We start from the raw sequence: 8,625 nt of genomic DNA on the forward strand, positions 1-8,625 counted from the left end.
GCTATCATTGTAGACTACCATGGACACTCTACTATGGCAAGACACATTTGTTTTGTTTTGTTTTGTTTTGTTTTGTTTGAGACATGGTCTCACTGTAACTCTGACTGGCTTGAAATTCATTAAATGAGACCAGACTGGCCTCAAACTTTAAGCGATCTACCTGTTTCTACTTCCCCAATACTAAGAGTAAAGATGTGCAATTACACCAACCCTGCAAACATTTGTATAGTAATCAATGTCTAGAGGGACATTTGTGAAAAGCAGTGTATCACAGTGCACCTGTTATCTATCATTACTTTTTGATTGTCATCGTTGATAAGTAAAGAATCAGTAAAGAAATCTTGCATTGGCTGTATTGGAACAATTTTAATCAAAGAAAAAGAGAGTCAAGGGAGAAGGGGAGGAGACCTTGCAAAATATTTCTCTGCATTTATTTCTGGTTATTTTGGTGGTCATGGTTATAATTCAATAAATATTAAAAATAATTATATGACATCAAAGAAATTTACATTGAGAAGGAGGGGGGGTGGATTGATAACCCAGAAATGAAGAACATTATTTTCAACAGAAGGCTTCTTCAATCTTGTTCTGTTTCATTACATTGTGTTTAGTGACTGTAGGGGATGGGGGTGGGGTGGGGATAGGTATGCAGGTGTGTGTTTGAGGGATTTAGGTGTGTGGTGTTGATGTGTGTGTGTGTGTGTGTGTGTGTGTGTGTGTGTGTGTGTGTGTGTGTGTGTATGTGTAGGTGAGAATGCCAAGGGAACACCTGTGAAGGCCAAAGGAAACTTTTTGAAATCTATTCTCTCCTAACACCATAGGAGATAAAAATTGACCTCAGATTGACCGTCAGACCTGGCAAGAAGTGCACTTTTATCCTCTGAGCCACCCACAGCCCTCAACAATGTCTCTGTGTTGCTTCTCTATGAACTTCTCAGTGTTGTATTTGGGGATGAACTGGGTTTCCTTAAATATAAACGACACATCTTTGGTAGCAGGAAATCATCACTAGGAAATGTACAACTGAGATGGTGTGATCTTAAAGGCGAGGGAAGAAGTGTGCTTCTCTACATTCATAGTACCTAGAGGTAGGCTTATGTGTCTGTCACCCGGGGATTTCCATACTGGATAGTGACTGCTAGGTTTGCTGAGTGGATGCTTCAAGCACAGTTCTGCAGGCCACAGGTTCAATGGTTTCCAGTGAAGTTCTTAGAAGTAAGACTGCCAGACTGCCTGGATCCCAAATTAGGTGTCCCCAATTTACTTCATAAAAATGAGGAAAAACTCATATTAAGAAAAGACTAAATGGTCCCTACTGGCTAATTTGTATATGTTTAACTAAGATACACGTTGTTAAGACTTGTTGTATTTTCCTGAAATATTTTTGCTTCTCACTGGACCTGGCCTGCCTTCCGCTTCTTTATGAAACCAAGGCCATAAATGGTACCAAGTTCATCTTATCAGTTATTCACCCAGAAGCCATTAACTTAACAGAAAAAAGAGATGGTGTAAGGCTGCCTTGACTTCTTTCTGAAGCTAAGTTTCAAGTTTGTTTTAGATGCAATCAAGACATCAACACTCCTGACATGCGGTTTTGGGAGGCAGGGTGATCGATAAACTTCTACTGAATACAGGGTTATCAGCACACTTAATTGCAGGCTGACAGATGTGCAGACAAGCCCATTTTGGAAAGTTGGTGACATATCGTTCTCATTATATATCTCAGAATGCAGTTAGCATCCAGCCAGGAAACAGAAAATGTCTTCCAATAGAATCCAGGAAAACCAAGTCAGTCCTGCTGTGTTCAGTGAACCTTCTCTGAAACTAAAGTCCCAGCAAATACCGTGAGAGCCCTGGGGACACCATCCACATGCACCATTGCCCAGTAATACCTTTTCAATATGTATAATGCTGATAAGTTCTTTCTTTGTTCAAAATTTTGATGTAGTCTGGGAGCTGAGTAAGGTATGTCCTAGGGGATTAGGTTAAATGATATCACTAGTAACCTGGGTTCTTTTAAATGGCAGCTTTAAAGGGTCAATAACTCTATATTAGGAAAAAAGCTTGAAGTTACAGAGGCGACAAAAAGCTGCTGGGCCTGGTGAGCAAAGGGGCCAGTGCCCCACAGCTACTGGGGTAGCCAAGTAAGGAAGATCATTAATTCAAGGTCTACTGGGGTTACAGAGTGGGTTCAAGGAAGTTAAAAAGGGCTAAGAAGGTAGCTCACTTAAATTGTTTTAATATTCTTTTAAAAGTTTATAAGAATATAGTTCTTTGATGAGGTCTTCCTAGAGCGGAAGAGGGCCTAGCCTAAACCTCCATTTGCCTTTTAAGACTAGATTTGTTAAATTTGTTATATAATAACATTAAAGCCTGATGCCAAGTCTGATGACCTTAGGCTCCAGGCACATGTAGAAGGGAAAATCAACTCCCAAAATCATGTTGTTCTCTGACCTACACATGCACCACATAGGCTTCCTAAAAAGTTTCTTTTTAGAGTGAAACATTGGAACATAGTTCCAACATTTAGGAAGAAGGCAAGAACACCAGTCTAAAAGGTCAGCTTGCGACAAAATAAAGTCTGTCTTGAAAAAAAAAAAAGAAAGGTGAACAATTATCTGCCCAAGGAACTCTGTATGTATGCCTAGTAGTTATATTCATACAAAAACATACAGCTCTTAATACCATTATTTATAACAACTAAATGACAAAAGCAATGAAAACCAACCAGGCTGGGGTGAATATGATCAAAAATACTTTATCGATGTATGAAAATATCATAATGAAAACCCATTCGTATGTAAAATTTTACATATGCTTATATAAAATACTTTTCTAATTTCCCCTTTTTATTGAAAATATGTTCTTTTCTCCTACCAAGCATGTATCCTGTTTACAGTTTCCCTCCTCTACTCCTCCCAGTTCCTCCACCTCCCCACCCCTCAGGATCCATTTCTCTCGTTAGAAAAGAACGGGCTTCTAACGAATAACAACCAAACATGATAAAATACAATATAATAAGATAAAACAAAAGCATCACATCAAAATTGGAAAAGGACAAGCCAACAGAGGAAAAGAGCCCAGGGAGAAGGCACAAGGCTCAGAGACCCAGTCCTTCTCATACCCAGGAGTTCATAAAAACTCAACTGAAAGCCATAACATACGAGAAGACCTGGTGCAGAACCACACAGGTTCTGTGCTCCCTGCCCTCTGCCTTCATGGATATAATACACTTCTAAAAAACTAGAAACAAGCCATACATTTTTTCACCAGGTGCACAGATAAACACAGGTAAGGAGTCTAAGATAAAAGCCATTCTTGATGATTTGTCCTTTTTAAGACAGTCACACTGCACAGCTCAGACTGCCCTGGGACTCACAATGGTTCTCCTGCACCAGCCTTCCAAGTCTCTATGCAGCATTCAGCATCCCCTCAGCCCTGAAATCTACATTTCCAGGATGTTAAAAGAGAAGGATTGCAAATTGAAGGCCAGCCTGGGCTAGTTAAGAAGACTCACACCCCTGCCCCATGCCTCCCACCCCACCCTGTCCTCCAGACAACTCAAGGCAACTGTCAAATAGCCCTCTGGGACCAGGTACTTCTGATGAAATAGTACCGTGCTCAGTAAAGAAGTGCTAAAATAAGCATCTTCCTCCTTGGAGAAGAGTTATGAGCTGCCCAATGGGCAGGTAGGTGATCACCATTGACAATGAGAGGTTCAGTGTCAGGCTCTCTTTCAGTCCTCCCCTCCTGGGGCATGGGAGTCCTGTGGCATTCATGAGACCACCTTTAACCCCATCATGAAGTGTGATGTGGACATCCACGAAGTCCTGTACGCCAACACAGAGCTGCCTGGTGGTACCACCATGTATCCAGGCATTGCTGACAGGATGCAGAAGGAGATCACAGTCCTAGCACCCAGCACAATGAAGATTAAGATTATTCCTTCCCCACCCTCCAGAGCTCAAGTACTCAGTCTGGATGGGCGACTCCATCCTGACCTCATTATCCACCTTCCAGCAGATGTGGATCAGCAAGCAGGAGTATGACCAGTAGGGCCTCCATCATGCACTGCAAAATGCTTCTAGATGGACTGAGCATGTACCCAGGCATCTGCTGTGTGAGCTGATTCTGAGTACCGATTTGCCCTTGCAAATGTAACACACCTCATGCTAGCCTCATGAAACTGGAATGAGCCTTTGAAAAAAATTTGTCCTTGAACTTGTATCTGACATCAGCATTGGATCGTGGGAACCGTTTGCTGATTTTTGACCTTATATTCAAGTTAACTGTTCCCTTGGTATATGTTTACTACCATGATTTAGTCCTGAGTTCATGAGGCCAGTCACTTGGTGGCTGGGAGAGCATACTGTGGAAGAAGTCCCCAGCCTAGCGGACCTCCCCAGAGCACCATGTAGTAATATGTGCAGGGTATTAGCTGACGGCAGACTTCAGGATTTTCCGAGGCTGACAAGGAATCTTGCACGAGTTACCACTTCTTCTTGCCATCCCTAACATGGTGGGAAAGTCTGAACCTCAGGACCAGTTTCCGTTCTGTTTTTCTTTCCCTCCTGACCACCATGGGTTGTTACTCGTGTTGCGTTGGGAACCTTTGCATCAACACCTGTAAATGTATTCATCCTTTTAATTTATGTAAAGATTTCTGTACTCAATTCTTTAAGAAATGACAAGTTGAGGTTTTCGGCTGTTCAGTGAGGACATTAGGCCCCAGCAACACGTGTCATTGTGTAAAGAAAAGTAAAAGTGCTGCAGTAACAAAAACGAAACCAAACCAAAGGCCATCACACTGCGGATGATTCTGTTTACGTTCCATTATGGAGTAGATAAACCATAGAGATTGACCAGCAGCTGCCAAGCAGAAAGGTTAACTACGAGATAGCAGGGGAGTTTCGGGGGTGAATGTCTTGTTCACATCCTGAAGCTAATGATGAACTCTTCACTGTACATGTGTCAGGACTCATGAACCCTTCTACCTACAAAACCAGCTTGACCTTATAAAACAAGTAAGTTAAAAAGTGTTTTCAAGCACACAAACACTGTCTCTAGAGCATTACAAGAATGAATTCTGAGGTTGAGATGTCCGGCATCAAGGGAACACTATCTAATCCCACACTAACTGGTGAATTCTCATATCAATTTCAAATAAATTCACATGAAATGGCAAACATATAAGCAGGGGCCAATGAGATGCGTCAGCATGTAGGGTCCCACTAAGACTGACAGACAGTGTTTGATCAGCAGGACCAACACGGTGGAAGCAAAGGACCAACTCCGCAAGTTGAACTCTGACCTCTACATGAGAGCTGGAGGAGATGCCCGTACACTCATACACAACCACATACAGTGAAGCCGTGTGTGTGTGTGTGTGTGTGTGTGTGTGTGTGTGTGTATGTGTGTGTATGTGTGTGTATGTGTGTGTATGTGTGTGTGTGTGTGCGTGCATGTATATACATATATGTGTGCATGAATATACATGTGTGTGCATGAATATACATATATGTGTGCATGTATATAGTATATGTGTGTACATGTATATACATATGTGTGTCTGTGTCTGTGTGTGCATGTATATACATATATGTGTGTACATGTATATACGTGTGTGTGCATGAATATACATATGTGTGTACATGAATATACATATGTGTGCATGTATATACATATGTGTGTCTGTGTGTGTGCATGTATATACATATATGTGTGTGTGTATGTGGTCTAATTGAGTTTATCTGTGAACAACGTTTAACTGAATTTATCTTTGAACAAACACAGATACAGTTATCATAAATATATAATTGGAGTTTCTACTCCGTCTTAGATCATTCGGTTCCCAGATAAAAGACACAAAACCTTTCTGTTTATGAGAAGTAGAGCTGGGCAGATATCAACCCTCTCACCTCTCAGTTCTTAGTCTCTCCCTATAATAACTCCGAGTTATAACTTGCCATGTTCCATCTGGGCTGCTCTTAACTCCAATTGGCCAGTCCTCATGACCAAATTTTCATGACTCACTTACCCCATGGCATTTCTCCTCTCTCCACCTCCTCTCTCTTCTCCTCTCCTGGTCTTACCTCTGACCAAGTCCAGGAACCAAAATTCTGCCTACATCTCTTCTGCCCAGCTACGGGCTGTAGGCATCTTGATTCAACCAACAGCTTTAAATTAAGGAGCGTGATTACATAGCATCACTTGGGGTATGCGAGGATTTCCGTGTCCCTGGGGCAACCAGATCTCGGGGGACAGTATTCAGCACTGCATTCTATTTATTGCATCAGAGTATCAGTACATAGAAGGTTTCTCTGTGTAGCCCTGGCTGTCCTCTGTAGACCAGGCTGGCCTTCAACTCAGAGATCCACCCACCTCTACCTCCCAAGTACTGGGTTAAAGGTTTGTGCCACCCCAGAGGGGGATCTTATAGCAAACATGTCAATGAAATAAATTTAGAGAGGTCTTTTTGTTTCATTTTGGGTTGTTTTTTCAAGACAGGATTTTTTCTGTAGCCCTGACTGTCCTGAACTCACTCTGTAGACCAAGCTGGTCTCAAACCCCAAGATGCCGGTCTCTGCTTCCCGAATGTTGGGATCAAGGTGTAAACCACCACTGCCCAACAAGTTTATAGATTTCCATTTGAAAAAAATTCATCCCTTGAATACTTTAGGAAGTCAGTATGTATAGACATTTTCTTTTTATTTATATGAACCTACTCAGAAAAACTTCAAAACTTCACATTGGAGAAGCCACGTTCTTGACTTTAGGTTAGCCAGGACATATGCTTTAACATTGAGGAAAGACCTGGGTTCCCCTCCCAGAATCAAAAACACGAGTTTTTAAAAATTAACTCTCAAAGTACAGCTTTAGTGGCAGGAATAAGTAGGATTTCAGACATGACTTCCCTAGATCATCCATAGTAAACCCCTTCTGCCCACAGTCTGCTAACAGGCAAAAACATGGTGGCCCCTAAAATCAAGCAGGGAGTGCCACGCTAGCTACAAGAGAGCTGGGGTCAGGAGAGCAGCTAAAATAGGCCTAAGACTGTAGGAGCTGTAACCAGGCAGGACTTTCTCAATGTTCCCGGAGAGAGGTAAGATATATGGTGGTGGACAAAAAAGACATTCGAGCTAGGACACCAAGACCACTAGCCTTTGAGTCACAGACTGACTAACGTCTCCTTTCTCAAGCTCTGCCCACGCTTCAGAACAATGAACAATTTTATCTTTGGCAAATAAAATCATTAAAATACCACTGGATCTTGGTATTTTTGTCAAACATGTTACATGTCCAGAGTAAGTACTCCTTTTGACTCAGAAAACACCATTCGCTGAGCATATGAAAGCTTTTGAAACGTAGCTTAATGACTGTAAAGGGGAAGTTAGATACTTGATAACGAATTTCATAGGAACAGCAAACAGCTACGAGGCCAAAGGACAGAGGATTAAAGCTTGGGCAGACTAGAGGAGGCTGTTTTGTAAGATCTGTAGTGTTTCCTTCGAGGACTGCTGAGAGGGTGTGCGTGGCCGACTTCACTGGATTGATGGTGTGTATCTTTGGAGTCCTGTGTTTTTAAGCAAGGCACAAAATGAAGCCATCTCTGCTACCATCGGCGTTCTATAGACATTGCCTGTCTGGGGGCTTTTGACTTGTTTTTTACTTCTCTGTATATACAAATATCTTTTTAATTTTTTTGAGACGATGCTCACAATGTAGCTCTGGCTGGCCTGGAACTCATGGAAATCTGCCTCCCAAGTGCTGGGTTGAAATGCATGCACCACTATGTCTGGCATAAATTTTTACTTAGTTTTTTGATTGTGTGAGTGTGCATGTGTGCATGCATGTGCAGATACGCATGTGTGCATGCATGTACCAGGTGCACACATACCATAATGACAGTGTGAGGTTGTTGGAGGACAGGTATCGGGGCTTCCTCCTTCTTCCTTCCTTGCTAAACAGTGGGTCTATCTTCTTGTTTCTGCCTGCTGTGGTAACCCACCACATCTGTGTTAACAGTTTACCTCTTCCAGGGCCAGCCATCTTGGCCTTCAAGCTAGTTTGCTGGAGTGGCACCTCCTTAATCCCAGCACTGTGGGGGAGGCAGAGGCAGGATCTCCTGAGTTTGAGGCCAGCCCGATGTACAAAGTGAGTTCCAGGACAGCCAAGGCTACACAGAAAACCTGTCTTGAAAAACAAAAGAGAGGGGTTGGAGAGATGGCTCAGTGGTTAAGAGGAACTGACTGTTCCTTCAGAAGTCCTGAGTTCAATTCCCAGCAACTACATAGCGGCTCACAATCACTTATAATGAGATCTGATGTCTTCTTCTGGTTGTCTGAAGACAGCTACAGCATATTCAAATACATAAAATAAATAAAATGTTTTTTTTTTTTAAAGAGAGAGCAGAGAGGAAAGAAGAAAGGAAATATATAATACCATAGTAAACTGGAATTAAAGCTACTAGTCCCTAGACAACCCTAGGGAAGATACTAAATAGAGTGCCAAGATTTTTGTAACTACCAAGAAGTGTTAAAAAAAGCATGAGTTCAAGCCAGATGTAGTATGGGACAAGTAGAACCTTATCACCAGAAGAAAAACTGGCAAAGGTTGAGCCGATTA

The 8,625-nt window shown here is 42.1% G+C and overlaps 1 pseudogene; it reads left to right on the forward strand.

The window, feature by feature from the left end:
• The window catches only part of LOC116914983, a 4,386-nt pseudogene extending 330 nt beyond the window's left edge, over positions 1–4,056 (forward strand).
• The last annotated feature ends 4,569 nt before the right edge of the window (positions 4,057–8,625 follow it).

The sequence above is a fragment of the Rattus rattus genome, chromosome 13, assembly GCF_011064425.1.
Source record: "Rattus rattus isolate New Zealand chromosome 13, Rrattus_CSIRO_v1, whole genome shotgun sequence".
Taxonomy (NCBI): domain Eukaryota; kingdom Metazoa; phylum Chordata; class Mammalia; order Rodentia; family Muridae; genus Rattus; species Rattus rattus.